Raw genomic sequence first — 20,067 nt, 5'->3', positions numbered from 1 at the left:
AGCCGTGATTTCCTTGATGGCACTCCAGAGAAAACCAAGATCACTGTCTCAAGTCTAGAGGGATCCTGAGGTCACTGGAGCAACACGAAAGGGCTCCGTGGACCCCAAATCAACTCGAGATGAGAGCTTAGTCCCCGGCTTCGACTCGAGAGGAATACCAACTTTCCACAAGCACCTCAAGAGGAGGCTTCTCTCAGCTACAGGTATGTGAGAGGGACCCAGAGTTTGTGGCCTCAATTGGAATGGACACCGAGATGCTCTGACTCGAAGTAAGGCCGGATATCCCTGCAGTGAATTGAATGCAGGCTCGTCTTGCATCTCCCAAGACGAAGAGATGTCTGAATCCGCTGTGGAGACCACAGAGAAAGACCTAGTTCTCCGCCTCATCGTGACCGGAGGCCTCACATCTTTGGAAATTCGAGAGGTATGCGGAGATCAATGCTTCCAAAGGAGACGATGCCTGACTCCTCTTGAAAATGGATAGGAGTCCCAGGATCCCGGTGGCACGTGGAAAGGGACCCTGGGTCTCCCGCCTCATGTGGAGACGCGTCCCAATTGCCATGCCAAGACTCGAGGAGAATCCCGAGGTGTCCCTCGCACCTAGGCAGGAGTCCTGACGTCGCTGAACAAACACGTGTCTGGAAGGGCCCTCCCCGTCGTAACTCGAGAATATACCCCAGGTTCCGGCCGCAACTTGAGAAAAACCATGAGACTTCCCCAGCGCCGGGAGATGAGGCCCGATTCCCCTGCACTGCGTGCAGAGCAATTCCGTGTTCCACATCAAACGGGAAAGGAGCCTTGATTTCCTTGATGGCACTCCAGAGAAAACCAAAGATCACTGTCTCAAGTCTAGAGGGATCCTGAGGTCACGGGAGCAACACGAAAGGGCTCCGTGGACCCCAAATCAACTCGAGATGAGAGCTTAGTCCCTGGCTTCGACTCAAGAGGAATACCAACTTTTCACAAGCACCTCAAGAGGAGCCTTCTCTCAGCTACAGGTATGTGAGAGGGACCCTGAGTGTGTGGCCTCAAGTGGAATGGACACCGAGATGCTCTGACTCGAAGTAAGGCCGGATATCCCTGCAGTGAAGTGAATGCAGGCACGTCTTGCATCTCCCAAGGCGAAGAGATGTCTGAAATCGCTGTGGAGACCACAGAGAAAGACCTAGTCCCCCGCCTCATCGCGACCGGCGGCCTCACATCCTTTGAAAATTCGAGAGGTCCGCGGAGATCAATGCTTCCAAAGGAGACGATGCCTGACTCCTCTTTAAAATGGATAGCAGTCCCAGGATCCCTGTGGCACGTGGAAAGGGTCCCTGGGTCTCCCCCCTCACGTGGAGACGCGTCCCAATTGCCATGCCAAGACTCGAGGAGAATCCCGAGGTGTCCCTCGCACCTAGGCAGGAGTCCTGACGTCGCTAAACAACATGTGTCTGGAAGGGGCCTCCCCGTGGTAACTCGAGAATATACCCCAGGTTCCGGCCGCAACTCGAGAAAAACCATGAGATTTCCCCCTCGCCGCTAGTTGAGGCCCGATTCCCCTGCACTGCGTGCAGAGCAATTCCGTGTTCCACATCAAACGGGAAAGGAGCCTTGATTTCCTTGATGGCACTCCAGAGAAAACCCAAGATAACTGTCTCAAGGTTAGAGGGATCCTGAGGTCACTGTAGCAACACGAAAGGGCCCCGTGGACCCCAAATCAACTCGAGATGAGAGCTTAGTCCCTGGCTTCGACTCAAGAGGAATACCAAGTTTCCACAAGCACCGCAAGAGGAGGCTTCTCCCAGCTACAGGTATGTGAGAGGGACCCTGAGTTTTTGGCCTCAAGTGGAATGGACACCGAGATGCTCTGACTCGAAGTAAGGCCGGATATCCCTGCAGTGAATTGAATGCAGGCTCCTCTTGCATCTCCCAAGAAGAAGGGATGTCTGAATCCCCTGTGGAGACCACAGAGAAAGACCTAGTCCTCCGCCTCATCGCGACCGGAGGCCTCACATCCTTTGAAAACTCGAGAGGTCCGCAGAGATCAATGCTTCCAAAGCAGACGATGCCTGACTCCTCTTGAAAATGGATCGGAGTCCCAGGATCCCTGTGGCAAGTGGAAAGGGTCACTGGGTCTCCCGCCTCACATGGAGACGCGTCCCAATTGACATACTAAGAGTAGAGGAGAATACCGAGGTGTCCCTCGCACCTAGGCAGGAGTCCTGACGTCGCTGAACAAACACGTGTCTGGAAGGGCCCTCCCCATCGTAACTCGAGAATATACCCCAGGTTCCGGCCGCAACTCGAGAAAAACCATGAGACTAACCCCTCGCCGCGAGATAAGGCCCGATTCCCATGCACTGTGTGCAGAGCAATTCCGTGTTCCACATCAAACGTGAAAGGAGACTTGATTTCTTTGATTGCACTTCAGAGAAAACCCAAAGTCACTGTCTCAAGTCTAGAGGGATCCTGAGGTCACTGGAGCAACACGAAAGGGCTCCGTGGACGCCAAGTCAACTCGAGATGAGAGCTTAGTCCTTGGCTTCGACTCACGAGGAACACCAACTTTCCACAAGCACCTCAAGAGGAGGCTTCTCTCAGCTACAGGTATATGAGAGGGACCATGAGTTTGTGGCCTCAAGTGGAATGGACACCGAGATGCTCTGACTCGAAGTAAGGCCGGATATCCCTGCAGTGAATTGAATGCAGGCTCGTCTTGCATCTCCCAAGACGAAGGGTTGTCTGAATCCCCTGTGGAGACCACAGAGAAAGACCTAGTCCTCCGCCTCAACGCGAACGGAGGCCTCACATCCTTTGAAAATTCGAGAGGTCCGCGGAGATCAATGCTTGCAAAGGAGACGATGCCTGACTCCTCCTGAAAATGGATAGGAGTCCCAGGATCTCTGTGGCACGTGGAAAGGGACCCTGGGTCTCCCGCCTCACGTGGAGACGTGTCCCAATTGCCATGCCAAGACTCGAGGAGAATCCCGAGGTGTCCCTCGCACCTAGGCAGGAGTCCTGACGTCGCTGAACAAACACGTGTCTGGAAGGGCCCTCCCCGTCGTAACTCGAGAATATACCCCAGGTTCCGGCCGCAACTCGAGAAAAACCATGAGACTTCCCCCTCGCCGCGAGATGAGACCCGATTCCCCAGCACTGCGTGCAGAGCAATTCCGTGTTCCACATCAAACGTGAAAGGAGCCTTGATTTTCTTGATGGCACTCCAGAGAAAACCCAAGATCACTGTCTCAAGTCTAGAGGGATCCTGACTTCACTGGAACAACACGAAAGGGCTCCGTGGACCCCAAATCAACTCGAGATGAGAGCTTAGTCCCTGGCTTCGACTCAAGAGGAATACCAACTTTCCACAAGCACCTCAAGAGGAGGCTTCTCTCAGCTACAGGTATGTGAGTGGGACCCTGAGTTTGTGGCCTCAAGTGGAATGGACACCGAGATGCTCTGACTCGGAGTAAGGCCGGATATCCCTGCAGTGAACTGAATGCAGGCTCGTCTTGCATCTCCCAAGACAAAGGGATATCTGATTCCCCTGTGGAGACCACAGAGAGAGACCTAGTCCTCCGCCTCATCGAGACCGGAGGCCTCACATCCTTTGAAAACTCGAGAGGTCCACGGAGATCAATGCTTCCAAAGGAGACGATTCCTGACTCCTCTTGAAAATGGATAGGAGTCCCAGGATCCCTGTGGCACGTGGAAAGGGACGCTGGGTCTCCCGCCTCACGTGGAGATGCGTCCCAATTGCCATGCTAAGACTCGAGGAGAATCCCGAGGTGTCCCTCGCACCTAGGCAGGAGTCCTGATGTGGCTGAACAAACACGTGTCTGGAAGGGCCCTCCCCATCGTAACTCGAGAATATAACTCAGGTTCCGGCCGCAACCAGAGAAAAAATATGAGACTTCCCATTCGCCGCGAGATGAGGCCCGATGCCCCTGCACTGCGTGCAGAGCAATTCCGTGTTCCACATCAAACGTGAAAGGAGCCTTGATTTCCTTGATGGCACTCCAGAGAAAACCCAAGATCACTGTCTCATGTCTAGAGGGCTCCTGAGGTCACTGTAGCAACACGAAAGGGCTCTGTGGATCCCAAATCAACTCGAGATGAGACCTTAGTCCCTGGCTTCGACTCAAGAGGAATATCAACTTTCCACAAGCACCTCAAGAGGAGGCTTCTCTCAGCTACAGGTATGAGAGAGGGACCCTGAGTTTGTGACCTCAAGTGGAATGGACACCGAGATGCTCTGACTCGAAGTAAGGCCGGATATCCCTGCAGTGAATTGAATGCAGGATCGTCTTGAATCTCCCAAGACGAAGGGATGTCTGAATCCCCAGTGGAGACCACAGAGAAAGACTTAGATCTCCGCCTCAACGCGAACGGAGGCCTCACACCCTTTGAAAACTCGAGAGGTCCGCGGAGATCAATGGTTCCAAAAGAGACGATGCCTGACTCCTCTTGAAAATGGATAGGAGTCCCAGGATCCCTGTGGCACGTGGAAAGGGACCCTGGGTCTCCCGCCTCACGTGGAGACGCGTCCCAATTGCCATGCCAAGACTCGAGGAGAATCCCGAGGTGTCCCTCGCACCTAAGCAGTAGTCCTGACGTCGCTGAACAAACTCGGGTATGGAAGGGCCCTCCCCGTCGTAACTCGAGAATATACCCCAGGTTTGGGCCGCAACTCGAGAAAAACCATGAGACTTCCCCCTCACCGCGAGATGAGGCCCGATTCCCCTGCAATGCGTGCAGAGCAATTCCGTGTTCCACATCAAACGTTAAAGGAGCCTTGATTTCCTTGATGGCACTCCAGAGAAAACCCAAGATCACTGTCTCAAGTCTAGAGGGATCCTGAGGTCACTGGAGCAACACGAAAGGGCTCCGTGGACCCCAAATCAACTCGAGATGAGAGCTTAGTCCCTGGCTTCGACTCAAGAGGAATACCAACTTTCCACAAGCACCTCAAGAGGATGCTTCTCTCAGCTACAGGTATGTGAGAGGGACCCTGAGTTTGTGGCCTCAAGTGGAATGGACACCGAGATGCTCTGACTCGAAATAAGGCCGGATATCCGTGCAGTGAATTGAATGCAGGCTCGTTTTGCATCTCCCAAGACGAAGGGATGTCTGAATCCCCTGTGGAGACCACAGAGAAAGACCTAGTCCTCCGCCTCAACGCGAACGGAGGCCTCACATCCTTTGAAAACTGGAGAGGTCCGCGGAGATCAATGCTTCCAAAGGAGACGATGCCTGACTCCTCTTGAAAATGGATAGGAGTCCCAGGATCCCTGTGGCACGTGGAAAGGGACCCTGGGTCTCCCGCCTCACGTGGAGACGCGTCCCAATTGCCATGCCAAGACTCGAGGAGAATCCCGAGGTGTCCCTCGCAACTAGGCAGGAGTCCTGACGTCGCTGAACAAACACGTGTCTGGAAGGGCCCTACCCGTCATAACTCGAGAATATACGCCAGGTTCCGGCCACAACTCGAGAAAAACCATGAGACTTCCCCCTCGCCGCGAGATGAGGCCCGATTCCCCTGCACTGCATGCAGAGCAATTCCGTGTTCCACATCAAACGTGAAAGGAGCCTTGATTTCCTTGATGGCACTCCAGAGAAAACCCAAGATCACTGTCTCAAGTCTAAAGGGATCCTGAGGTCACTGGAGCAACACGAAAGGGCTCCGTGGACCACAAGTCAACTCGAGATGACAGCTTAGTCCCTGGCTTCGACTCAAGAGGAATACCACCTTTCCACAAGCACCTCAAGAGGAGGCTTCTCTCAGCAACAGGTATGTGAGAGGGACCCTGAGTTTGTGGCCTCAAGTGGAATGGACACCGAGATGCTCTGACTCGAAGTAAGGCCGGATATCCCTGCAGTGAATTGAATGCAGGCTCGTCTTGCATCTCCCAAGACGAAGGGATGTCTGAATCCCCTGTGGAGACCACTGAGAAAGACCTAGTCCTCCGCCTCAACGCGAACGGAGGCCTCACATCCTTTGAAAACTCAAGAGGTACCCGGAGATCAATGCTTCCAAAGAGACGATGCCTGACTCCTCTTGAAACTGGATAGGAGTCCCAGGATCCCTGTGGCACGTGGAAAGGGAAACTGGGTCTCGCGCCTCACGTGCAGCCGCGTCCCAATTGGCATGCCAAGACTCGAGGAGAATCCCGAGGTGTCCCTCGCACCTAGGCAGGAGTCCTGACGTCGCTGAACACGTCGCTGAACAAACACGTGTCTGGAAGGGCCCTCCCCGTCGTAACTCGAGAATATACCCCAGGTTCCGGCCGCACCTCGAGAAAAACCATGAGACTTCCCGCACGCCGCGAGATGAGGCCTGATTCCCCCGCACTGCGTGCAGAGCAATTCCGTGTTCCACATCAAACATGAAAGGAGCCTTGATTTCCTTGATGGCACTCCAGAGAAAACCCAAGATCACTGTCTCAAGTCTAGAGAGATCCTGAAGTCACTGGAGCAACACGAAAGCGCTCCGTCGACCACAAATCAACTCGAGATGAGAGCTTAGTCCCTGGCTTCGACTCAAGAGGAATACCAGCTTTCCACAAGCACCTCAAGAGGAGGCTTCTCTCAGCTACAGGTTGTGAGACGGACCCTGAGTTTGTGGCCTCAAGTGGAATGGACACCGAGATGCTCTGACTCGAAGTAAGGCCGGATATCCCTGCAGTGAATTGAATACAGGCTTGTCTTGCATCTCCCAAGACGAAGGGATGTCTGAATCCGCTGTGGAGACGATAGAGAAAGACCTCGTCCTCCGCCTCATCGCGACCGGAGGCCTCACATCCTTTGAAAATTCGAGAGGTATGCGGAGATCAATGCTTCCAAAGGAGACGATGCCTGACTCCTCTTGAAAATGGATAGGAGTCCCAGGATCCCTGTGGCACGTGGATAGGGACCCTGCGTATCCCGCCTCACGTGGAGACCCATTCCAATTGCCTTGCCAAGACTCCAGGAGAATCCCGAGGTGTCCCTCGCTCCTAGGCAGGAGTCATGACGTCGCTGAACAAACACGTGTCTGGAAGGGCCCTCCCTTTCTTAACTCGAGAATGTACCCCAGGTTCCGGCCGCAACTCGAGAAAAACCATGAGATTTTCCACTCGCCGCGAGATGAGGCCCGATTCCCCTGCACTGCGTGCAGAGCAATTCCGTGTTCCACATCAAAGGTGAAAGGAGCCTTGATTTCCTTGATGGAACTCCAGAGAAAACCCAAGATCACTGTCTCAAGTCTAGAGGGATCCAGAGGTCACTGTAGCAACATGAAAGGGCTCCGTGGACCCCAAATCAACTCGAGATGAGAGCTTAGTCCCTGGCTTCGACTCAAGAGGATCGCCAACTTTCCACAAGCACCTCAAGAGGAGGCTTCGCTCAGCTACAGGTATGTGAGGGACCCGAGTTTGTGGCCTCAAGTGGAATGGACACCGAGATGCTCTGACTCGAAGTAAGGCCGGATATCCCTGCAGTGAATTGAATGCAGGCTCGTCTTGCATCTCCCAAGACGAAGGGATGTCTGAATCCCCTGTGGAGACCACAGAGAAAGACCTAATCCTCCGCCTCATCGCGACAGGAAGCCTCACATCCTTTGAAAACTCGAGAGGTCCGCGGAGATCAATAGTTCAGAAGGAGACGATGCCTGACTCCTCTTGAAGATGGATAGGAGTCCCAGGATCCCTGTGGCATGTGGAAAGCGACCCTGGGTCTCCCGCCTCACGTGGAGAGGCGTCCCCATTGCCATGCCAACTCGAGGAGAATCCCGACATGTGCCTCACACCTAGGCAGGAGTCCTGAGTTCGCTGAACAAAATCGTGTCTGGAAGGGCCCTCCCCGTCGTAAGTCGAGAATATACACCAGGTTCCGGCCGCAACTCGAGAAAAACCATGAGACTTCCCATTCGCCGCGAGATGAGGCCCGATTACCCTGCACTGCGTGCAGAGCAATTCCGTGTTCCACATCAAACGTGAAAGGAGCCTTGATTTCCTTGATGGCACTCCAGAGAATACCCAAGATCACTGTCTCAAGTCTAGAGGGATCCTGAGGTCACTGGCACAACAGGAAAGGGCAGCGTGGACCCCAAATCAACTCGAAATGAGAACTGAGTCCCTGGCTTCGACTCAAGAGGAATACCAACTGTCCACAAGCACCTCAAGAGGAGGCTCCTCTCAGCTACAGGTATGTGAGAGGGACCCTGAGTTTATAGCCTCAAGTGGAATGGACACCGAGATGCTCTGACTCGAAGTAAGGCCGAATATCCCTCCAGTGAAGTGAAAGCAGTCTCGTCTTGCATCTCCCAAAACGAAGGGATGACTGAATCCCCTGTGGAGACCACAGAGAAAGACCTAGTTCTCCGCCTCATCGCGACTGGAGGCCTCACATCCTTTGAAAATTCGAGAGGTCCACGGACATCAATGCTTCCAAAGGAGACGATGCCTGACTCCTCTTGAAAATGGATAGGAGTCCAAGGATCCCTATGGCACGTGGAAAGGGACCCTGGGTCTCCCGCCTCACGTGGAGACGCGTCCCAATTGCCATGCGAAGACTCGAGGAGAATCCCGAGGTGTCCCTCGCACCTAAGCCCGAGTCCTGTCGTCGCTGAACAAACACGTGTCTGGAAGGGCCCTCCCCGTCGTAACTCGACAATATACCACAGGGTCCGTCCGCAACTCGAGAAAAACCATGAGACTTCCCCCTCGCCCCGAGATGATGCCCGATTCCGTGCACTCAGTGCAGAGCAATTCCGTGTTCCACATCAAATGTGAACGGAGCCTTGATTTCCTTGATGGCACTCCAGAGAAAACCCAAGATCACTGTCTTATGTCTAGAGGGATCCTGAGGTAACTGGAGCAACACGAAAATGCTCCGTGGACCCCAAATCAACTCGAGATGAGAGCTTAGTCCCTGGCTTCGACTCAAGAGGAATACCAACTTTCCACAAGCACCTCAAGAGGAGGCTTCTCTCAGCTACAGGTATGTGAGAGGGACCCTGAGTTTGTGTCCTCAAGTGGAATGGACACCGAGATGCTCTGACTCGAAGTAAGGCCGGATATCCCTGCAGTGAATTGAAAGCAGGCTCGACTTTCATCTCCCAAGACGAAGGGATGTCTGAATCCCCTGTGGAGACCACAGAGAAAGAACTAGTTTCCACCTCATCGCGACCAAAGTCCTCACATCCTTTGAAAATTGGAGAGGTCCGCGGAGATCAATGCTTCAGAAGGAGACGATGCCTGACTCCTCTTGAAGATGGATAGGAGTCCCAGGATCCCTGTGGCATGTGGAAAGCGACCCTGGGTCTCCCGCCTCACGTGGAGAGGCGTCCCCATTGCCATGCCAAGACTCGAGGAGAATCCCGACATGTGCCTCACACCTAGGCAGGAGTCCTGAGTTCGCTGAACAAAATCGTGTCTGGAAGGGCCCTCCCCGTCGTAAGTCGAGAATATACACCAGGTTCCGGCCGCAACTCGAGAAAAACCATGAGACTTCCCATTCGCCGCGAGATGAGGCCCGATTACCCTGCACTGCGTGCAGAGCAATTCCGTGTTCCACATCAAACGTGAAAGGAGCCTTGATTTCCTTGATGGCACTCCAGAGAATACCCAAGATCACTGTCTCAAGTCTAGAGGGATCCTGAGGTCACTGGAACAACAGGAAAGGGCTGCGTGGACCCCAAATCAACTCGAAATGAGAACTGAGTCCCTGGCTTCGACTCAAGAGGAATACCAACTGTCCACAAGCACCTCAAGAGGAGGCTCCTCTCAGCTACAGGTATGTGAGAGGGACCCTGAGTTTATAGCCTCAAGTGAAATGGACACCGAGATGCTCTGACTCGAAGTAAGGCCGAATATCCCTCCAGTGAAGTGAAAGCAGTCTCGTCTTGCATCTCCCAAAACGAAGGGATGACTGAATCCCCTGTGGAGACCACAGAGAAAGACCTAGTTCTCCGCCTCATCGCGACTGGAGGCATCACATCCTTTGAAAACTCGAGAGGTCCACGGACATCAATGCTTCCAAAGGAGACGATGCCTGACTCCTCTTGAAAATGGATAGGAGTCCCAGGATCCCTATGGCACGTGGAAAGGGACCCTGGGTCTCCCGCCTCACGTGGAGACGCGTCCCAATTGCCATGCGAAGACTCGAGGAGAATCCCGAGGTGTCCCTCGCACCTAAGCCCGAGTCCTGTCGTCGCTGAACAAACACGTGTCTGGAAGGGCCCTCCCCGTCGTAACTCGACAATATACCACAGGGTCCGTCCGCAACTCGAGAAAAACCATGAGACTTCCCCCTCGCCCCGAGATGATGCCCGATTCGGTGCACTCAGTGCAGAGCAATTCCGTGTTCCACATCAAATGTGAACGGAGCCTTGATTTCCTTGATGGCACTCCAGAGAAAACCCAAGATCACTGTCTTATGTCTAGAGGGATCCTGAGGTAACTGGAGCAACACGAAAATGCTCCGTGGACCCCAAATCAACTCGAGATGAGAGCTTAGTCCCTGGCTTCGACTCAAGAGGAATACCAACTTTCCACAAGCACCTCAAGAGGAGGCTTCTCTCAGCTACAGGTATGTGAGAGGGACCCTGAGTTTGTGGCCTCAAGTGGAATGGACACCGAGATGCTCTGACTCGAAGTAAGGCCGGATATCCCTGCAGTGAATTGAATGCAGGCTCGTCTTGCATCTCCCAAGACGAAGGGATGTCTGAATCCCCTGTGGAGACCACAGAGAAAGACCTAGTTCTCCGCTTCATCAAGGCCGGAGACCTCACATCCTTTGAAAACTCGAGAGGTCCGCGGAAATCAATGCTTCCAAAGGAGACGATGCCTGACTCCTCTTGAAAATGGATAGGAGTTCCAGGATCCCTGTGGAACTTGGAAAGGGACCCTGGGTCTCCCGCCTCACGTGGAGACGCGTCCCAATTGCCATGCCAAGACTCGAAGAGAATCCCGAGGTGTCCATCGCGCGTAAGCAGGAGTCCTGACGTCGCTGAACAAACATGTGTCTGGAAGGGCCCTCCCCGTCGTAACTCGAGATACACCCCAGGATCCGGCCGCAACTCGAGAAAAACCATGAGACTTCCCCCTCGCCGCGAGATGAGGCCCGATTCCCCTGCACTGCGTGCAGAGCAATACCGTGTTCCACATCAAACGTGGAAGGAGCCTTGATTTCCTTGATGGCACTCCAGAGAAAACCCAAGATCACTGTCTCAAGTCTAGAGAGATCCTGAGGTCACTGGAGCAACAGGAAAGGGATCCGAGGACCTCAAATCAACTCGAGATGAGAGCTTAGTCCCTGGCTTCGACTCAAGAGGAATACCAACTTTCCAAAAGCACCTCAAGAGGAGGCTTCTCTCAGCTACAGGTATGTGAGAGGGACCCTGAGTTTGTGGCCACAAGTGGAATGGACACCGAGATGCTCTGACTCGAAGTAAGGCCGGATATCCCTGCAGTGAATTGAATGCAGGCTCGTCTTGCATCTCCCAAGTCGAAGCGATGTCTGAATCCCGTGTGGAGACCACAGAGAAAGACCTAGTCCTCCGCCTCATCGCGACCGGAGGCCTCACATCCTTTGAGAACTCGAGAGGTCTGCAGAGATCAATGCTTCCAAAGGAGACGATGCCTGACTCTTCTTGAAAATGGATAGGAGTCCCAGGATCCCTGTGGCACGTGGAAAGGGAAACTGGGTCACCCGCCTCACGTGGAGACGCGTCCCTATTACCATGCCAAGACTCGAGGAGAATCCCGAGGTGTCCCTCGCACCTAGGCATGAGTCCTGACGTCGCTGAACAAACACGTGTCTGGAAGGGCCCTCCCCGTCGTTACTCGAGAATATACCCCAGGTTGCGGCCGCAACTCAAGAAAAACCATGAGACTTCCCCCTCGCCACGAGATGAGGCGCAATTCCCCTGCACTGCGTGCAGAGCAATTCCGTGTTCCACATCAAACGTGAAAGGAGACTTGATTTCCTTGATGGCACTCCAGAGAAAACCCAAGATCACTGTCTCAAGTCTAGAGGGATCCTGAGGTCACTGTAGCAACACGAAAGGGCTCCATGGACCCCAAATCAACTCGAGATGACAGCTTAGTCCCTGGCTTCGACTCAAGAGGAATACCAACTTTCCACAAGCACCTGAAGAGAATGCTTCTCTAAGCTTCAGGTATGTGAATGGGACCCTGATTTTGTGGCCTCAAGTGGAATGGACACCAAGATGCTCTGACTCGAAGTAAGGCCGGATATCCCGGCAGTGAATTGAAAGCAGGCTCAACTTTCATCTCCCAAGACGAAGGGATGTCTGAATCCCCTGTGGAGACCACAGAGAAAGAACTAGTTCTCCGCCTCATCGCGACCAAAAGCCTCACATCCTTTGAAAATTGGAGAGGTCCGTGGAGATCAATGCTTCCAAAGGAGACGATGCCTGAGTCCTCTTGAAAATGGATAGGAGTCCCAGGATCCCTGTGGCATGTGGAAAGCGACCCTGGGTCTCCCGCCTCACGTGGAGAGGCGTCCCCATTGCCATGCCAAGACTCGAGGAGAATCCCGACATGTGCCTCACACCTAGGCAGGAGTCCTGAGTTCGCTGAACAAACACGTGTCTGGAAGGGCCCTCCCCGTCGTAAGTCGAGATATACACCAGGTTCCGGCCGCAACTCGATAAAAACCATGAGACTTCCCATTCGCCGCGAGATGAGGCCCGATTCCCCTGCACTGCGTGCAGAGCAATTCCGTGTTCCACATCAAACGTGAAAGGAGCTTTGATTTCCTTGATGGCACTCCAGAGAATACCCAAGATCACTGTCTCAAGTCTAGAGGGATCCTGAGGTCACTGGAGCAACACGAAAGGGCTCCGTGGACCCCAAATCAACTCGAAATGAATACTTAGTCCCTGGCTTCGACTCAAGAGGAATACCAACTGTCCACAAGCACCTCAAGAGGAGGCTCCTCTCAGCTACAGGTATGTGAGAGGGACCCTGAGTTTGTGGCCTCAAGTGGAATGGACACCGAAATGCTCTGACTCGAAGTAAGGCCGGATATCCCTGCAGTGAATTGGATGCAGGCTCTTCTTGCATCTCCCAAATCGAAGGGGTGTCTGAATCCCCTGTGGTGACCACAGAGAAAGACCTAGTTGTCCGCCTCATCGCGACCGGAGGACTCACATCCTATGAAAACCCGAGAGGTCCGCGGAGATCAATGCTTCCAAAGAAGAAGATGCCTGACTCCTCTTGAAAATGGATAGGAGTCCCAGGATCCCTGTGGCACGTGGAAAGGGACGCTGGGTCTCCCGCCTCACCTGGAGATGCGTCCCAATTGTCATGCCAAGACTCGAGGAGAATCCCGAATTTTCCCTCCCACCTAGGCAGAAGTCCTGACATCGCTGAACAAACACGTGTCTGGAAGGGCCCTCCCCGTCGTAACTGGAGAATATACCCCTGGTTCCGGCCGCTACTCGAGAAAAACCATGAGACTTCCCCCTCGCCGCGAGATGAGGCCCGATTCCCCTGCACTGCGTGCAGAGCAATACCGTGTTCCACATCAAACGTGAAAGCAACCTTGATTTCCTTGATGGCACTCCAGTGAAAACCCAAGATCACTGTCTCAAGTCTAGAGGGATCCTGAGGTCACTGTAGCAACACGAAATGGCTCCGTGGCCGCAAAATCAACTCGAGATGAGAGTTTAGTCCCTGGCTTCGACTCAAGAGGAATACCAAGTTTCCACAAGCACCTCAAGAGGAGGTTTTTCTCAGCTACAGGTATTTGAGAGGGACCCTGAGTTTGTGGCCTCAAGTGGAATGGACACCGAGATGCTCTGACTCCAACTAAGGCCGGATATCCCTGCAGTGAATTGAATGCAGGCTCGTCTTGCATTTCCCAAGACGAAGGGATGTCTGAATCCCATGTGGAGACCACAGAGAAAGACATAGTTCTCCGCCTCATCGCAACCTGAGGCCTCACATCCTTTGAAAACTGGAGATGTCCGCGGAGATCTATTCTTCCCAAGGAGACGATGCCTGACTCCTCTTGAAAATGGATAGGAGTCCCAGGATCCCTGTGGCACGTGGAAAGGGACCCTGGGTCTCCAGCCTCACGGGGAGACGCGTCCCAATTGCCATGCCAAGACTCGAGGAGAATCCCGAGGAGTCCCTCGCACCTAGGCAGGAGTCCTGACATCGCTGAAAAAACACGTGTCTGGAAGGGCCCTCCCCGTCGTTACTCGAGAATATACCCCAGGTTCCGGCCGCAACTCTAGAAAAACCATGAGACTTCCCCCTCGCCGCGAGATGAGGCCTGATTCACATGCACTGCGTGCAGAGCAATTCCGTGTTCCACATCAAACATGAAAGGAGCCTTGATTTCCTTGATGGCACTCCAGAGGAAACCCAAGATCACTGTCTCAAGTCTAGAGTGATCCTGAGGTCACTGTAGCAACACGAAAGGGCCCCGTGGACCCCAAATCAACTCGAGATGAGAGCTTAGCCCCGGGCTTCGACTCAAGAGGTATACCAACTTTCCACAAGCACCTCAAGAGGAGGCTTCTCTCAGCTACAGGTATGTGAGAGGGACCCTGAGTTTGTGTCCTCAAGTGAAATAGACACCGAGATGCTCTGACTCGAAGTAAGGCCGGGTATCCCTGCAGTGAATTGAATGCAGGCTCGTCTTCCATCTCCCAAGATGAAGGGATGTCTGAATCCCCTGTGTAGACCACAGAGAAAGACCTAGTTCTCAACCTCATGGCGACCGGAGGCCTCACAATCTTTGAAAAGTTGAGAGGTCCCCGGAGATCAATGCTTCCAAAGGAGACAATGCCTGACTCCTCTTGAAAATGGATAGGAGGCCCAGGATCCCTGTGGCTCGTGGAAAGGGACCCTGGGTCTCCGGCCTCACGTGGAGTCGCGTCCCAACTGCCATGCCAAGACTCGAGGAGAATCCCGAGGTGTCCCTCGCACCTAGGCAGGAGTCCTAACGTCGCAGAACACACACGTGTCTGGGAGGGCCCTCCCCGACGTAACTCGAGAATATACCCCAGGTTCCGGCCGCAACTCGAGAAAAACCATGAGACTTCCCCCTCGCCGCGAGATGAGGCCCGATTCCCCTGCACTGTGTGCAGAGCAATTCCGTGTTCCACATCAAACGTGAAAGGAGCCTTGATTTCCTTGATGGCACTCCAGAGAAAAAGCAAGATCACTGTGTCAAGTCTAGAGGGATCCTGAGGTCACTGGAGAAACACGAAAGGGCTCCGAGGACCCCAAATCAACTCGAGATGAGAGCTTATTCCCGGGCTTCGACTCAAGAGGAATACCAACTTTCCACAAGCATCTCAAGAGGAGGCTTCTCTCAGCTACAGGTATGTGAGAGGGACCCTGAGTTTGTGGCCTCAACTGAAAAGGACACCGAAATGCTCTGACTCGAAGTAAGGCCAGATATCCCTGCAGTGAATTGAATGCAGGCTCATCTTGCATCTCCCAAGACAAATGGATGTCTGAATCCCCTGTGGAGAGCACAGAGAAAGACCTAGTTCTCCGCCTCTTCGGGACCGGAGGCCTGACATCCTTTGAAAACTCGAGAGTTCCGCGGAGATCAATGCTTCCAAAGGAGACGATGCTTGACTCCTCTTGAAAATGGATAGGAGTCCCAGGATCCCTGTGGCACGTGGAAAGGGACCCTGGGTCTCCAGCCTCACGGGGAGACGCGTCCCAATTGCCATGCCAAGACTCGAGGAGAATCCCGAGGAGTCCCTCGCACCTAGGCAGCAGTCCTGACGTCGCTGAAAAAACACGCGTCCTGAAGTGCCCTCCCCATCGTAACTCGAGAATATACCCCAGGTTCCGGCCGCAACTCGAGAAAAACCATGAGACTTCCCCCTCGCCGCGAGATGAGGCCCGATTCCCCTGCACTGCGTGCAGAGCAATTCCGCATTCCACTTCAAACATGAAAGGAGCCTTGATTTCCTTGATGGCACTCCAGAGAAAACCCAAGATCACTGTCTCAAGTCTAGAGGGATGCTGAGGTCACTGGAGCAACAAGAAAGGGCTCTGTGGACCCCAAATCAACTCGAGATGAGAGCTTAGTCCCTGGCTTCGACTCAAGAGGAATACCAACTTTCCACAAGCACCTCAAGAGGAGGCTTCTCTCAGCTACAGGTATGTGAGAGGGACCCTGAGTTTGTGGCCTCAAGTGGAATGGACGCCGAGATGCTCTGACTCGAAGTAAGGCCGGATATCCCTGCAGTGAATTGAATGCAGGCTCGTCTTGCATCTCCCAAGACGAATGGTTGTCTGAATCCCCTGTGGAGAGCACAGAAAAAACCTAGTCCTCCCCGTTAACGCAACCGGAGGCCTCATATTCATTGAAAACTCGAGAGGTCCGTGGAGATCAATGCTTCCTAAGGAGACGATGCCTGACTCCTCTTGAAAATGGATAGGAGTCCCAGGATCCCTGTGGCACGTGTAAAGGGACCCTGGGTCTCCCGCCTCACGTGGAGACGCGTCCCAATTGCCATGCCAAGACTCGAGGAGAATCCTGAGGTGTCCCTCGCACCTAGGCCCGAGTCCTGGCGTCGCTGAACAAACACGTGTCTGGAAGGGCCCTCCCCGTCGTAACTCGAGAATATACCCCAAGGTCCGTCCGCAACACAAGAAAAATCATGAGACTTCCCCCTCGCCCCGAGATGAGGCCGAATTCCGTGCACTTCGAGCAGAGCAATTCCGTGTTCCACATCAAATGTGAACGGAGCCTGATTTCCTTGATGGCACTCCAGAGAAAACCCAAGATCACTGTCTCAAGTCTAGAGGGATCCTGAGGTAACTGGAGCAACACGAAAATGCTCCGTGGACCCCAAATCAACTCGAGATGAGAGCTTAGTCCCTGGCTTCGACTCAAGAGGAATACCAACTTTCCACAAGCACCTCAAGAGGAGGCGTCTCTCAGCTACAGGTATGTGAGAGGGACCCTGAGTTTGTGGCCTCAAGTGGAATGGACACCGAGATGCTCTGACTCGAAGTAAGGCCGGATATCCCTGCAGTGAATTGAATGCAGGCTCGTCTTGCATCTCCCAAGACGAAGGGATGTCTGAATCCCCTGTGGAGACCACAGAGAAAGACCTAGTTCTCCGCCTCATCGCGGCCGAAGGCCTCACATCCTTTGAAAGCTCTACAGGTCCGCAGAGATCAATGCTTCCAAAGGAGACGATGCCTGACTCCTCTTGAAAATGGATAGGAGTCCCTGGATCACTGTGGCACGTGGAAAGGGACCCTGGGTCTCCCGCCTCACGTGGAGACGCGTCCCAATTGTCATGCCAAGACTCGAGGAGAATCCCGAGGTGTCCCTCGCACCTAGGCAGGAGTCCTCACGTCGCTGAACAAACACGTGTCTGGAAGGGCCCTCCCCGTCGTAACTCGAGAATATACCCCAGGTTCGGTCCGCACCTCGAGAAAAACCATGAGACTCCCCGCTCGCCGCGATATGAAGCCTGATTCCCCTGCACTGCGTGCAGAGCAATTCCGCGTTCCACATCAAACGTGAAAGGAGCCTTGATTTCCTTGGTGGCACTCCAGAGAAAACCCAAGATCACTGTCTCAATTCTAGAGGGATTGAAGTCACTGGAGCAACACGAAAGGGCTTCGTGGACCCCAAATCAACTCGAGATGAGAGCTTAGTGTCTGGCTTCGACTCAAGAGGATTACCAACTTTCCACAAGCACCTCAAGAGGAGGCTTCTCTCAGCTACAGGTATGTGAGAGGGACCCTGAGTTTGTGGCCTCAAGTGGACTGGACACCGAGATGCTCTGATTGGAAGTAAGGCCGGATATCCCTGCAGTGAATTGACTGCAGGCTCGTCTTTCATCTCCCAAGACGAAGGGATGTCTGAATCCCCTGTGGAGACCACAGAGAAAGACCTAGTTCTCCGCCTCATCGCGACCGGAGGCCTCACATCATTTGAAAACTCGAGAGGTCCGCGGAGATCAATGCTTCCAAAGGAGACGATGCCTGACTCCTCTTGAAAATGGATAGGAGTCCCAGGATCCCTGTGGCACGTGTAAAGGGACCCTGGGTCTCCCGCCTCACGTGGAGACGCGTCCCAATTGCCATGCCAAGACTCGAGGAGAATCCTGAGGTGTCCCTCGCACCTAGGCCCGATTCCTGGCGTCGCTGAACAAACACGTGTCTGGAAGGGCCCTCCGCATCGTAACTCGAGAATATACCCCAGGGTCCGTCCGCAACACAAGAAAAACCATGAGACTTCCCCCTCGTCCCGAGATGAGGCCCAATTCCTTGCCCTTCGAGCAGAGCAATTCCGTGTTCCACATCAAATGTGAACGGAGCCTTGATTTCCTTGATGGCACTCCAGAAAAAACCCAAGATCACTGTCTCAAGTCTAGAGGGATCCTGAGGTAACTGGAGCAACACGAAAATGCTCCGTGGACCCCAAATCAACTCGAGATGAGAGCTTAGTCCCTGGCTGCGACTCAAGAGGAATACCAACTTTCCACAAGCACCTCAAGAGGAGGCGTCTCTCAGCTACAGTTATGTGAGAGGGACCTTGAGTTTGTGGCCTCAAGTGGAATGGACACCGTGATGCTCTGACTCGAAGTAATGCTGGATATCCCTGCAGTGAATTGAATGCAGGCTCGTCTTGCATCTCCCAAGACGAAGGGATGTCTGAATCCCCTGTGGAGACCACAGAGAAAGACCTAGTTCTCCGCCTCATCGCGGCCGGAGGCCTCACATCCTTTGAAAGCTCTACAGGTCCGCAGAGATCAATGCTTCCAAAGGAGACGATGCCTGACTCCTCTTGAAAATGGATCGGAGTTCCAGGATCCCTGTGGAACTTGGAAAGGGACCCTGGGTCTCACGCCTCACGTGGAGAGGCGTCCCAATTGCCATGCGAAGACTCGAAGAGAATCCCGAGGTGTCCCTCGCACCTAGGCAGCAGTCCTGACGACGCTGAAAAAACACGTGTCTGGAAGTGCCCTCCCCGTCGTAACTCGAGAATATACCCCAGGTTCCGGCCGCAACTCGAGAAAAACCATGAGAATGCCCCCTCGCTGCGAGATGAGGCCCGATTCCCCTACACTGCATGCAGAGGAATTCCGTGTTCCACATTAAATGTGAACGGAGCCTTGATTTCCTTGATGGCACTCCAGAGAAAACCCAAGATCACTGTCTCAAGTCTAGAGGCATCATGAGGTCACTGTAGCAACACGAAAGGGCTCCGTGGACCCCAAATCAACTCGAGATGAGAGCTTAGTCCCTGGCTTCAACTAAAGAGGAATACCAACTTTCCACAAGCACCTCAAGAGGAGGTTTCTCTCAGCTACAGGTATCTGAGAGGGACCCTGAATTTGTGGCCTCAAGTAGAATGGACACCGAGATGCTCTGACTCGAAATAAGGCCGGATATCCCAACAGTGAATTGAATGCAGGCTCGTCTTGCATCTCCCAAGACGAAGGGATGTCTGAATCCCCTGTGGAGACCAGAGAGAGAGACCTAGTTCTCAGCCTCATCGCGACCGGAGTCCTCACCTCCTTTGAAAACTCGAGAGGTCCGCGGAGATCAATGCTTCCAAAGGAGACGATGCCTGACTCCTCATGAAAATGGATAGGAGTTCCAGGACTCCTGTGGAACTTGGAAATGGACCCTGTGTCTCCCGCCTCACGTGGAGACGCGTCCCAATTGCCATGTCAAGACTCGAAGAGAATCCCGAGGTGTCCCTCGCACCTAGGCAGGAGTCCTGACGTCGCTGAACAAACACATGTCTGGAAGGGCCCTCCCCTTCTAACTCGAGAATATACCCCAGGTTCCGGCCGCAACTCGAGAAAAACCATGAGACTTCCCCCTCGCTGCGAGATGAGGCCCGATTCCCCTGCACTGCGTGCAGAGCAATTCCGTGTTCCACATCAAACGTGAAAGGAGCCTTGATTTCCTTGATGGCACTCCAGAGAAAACCCAAGATCACTGTCTCAAGTCTAGAGGGATCCTGAGGTCACTGGGGCAACAAGAAAGGGCTCCGTGGACCCCAAATCAACTCGAGATGAGAGCTTAGTCCCTGGCATCGACTCAAGAGGAATACCAACTTTCCATAAGCACC

Source organism: Dama dama, chromosome 9 (genome assembly GCF_033118175.1).
Source record: "Dama dama isolate Ldn47 chromosome 9, ASM3311817v1, whole genome shotgun sequence".
Taxonomy (NCBI): domain Eukaryota; kingdom Metazoa; phylum Chordata; class Mammalia; order Artiodactyla; family Cervidae; genus Dama; species Dama dama.
The sequence above is the reverse complement of the archived record's forward strand: the minus strand, read 5'-3'. Positions refer to the sequence as shown.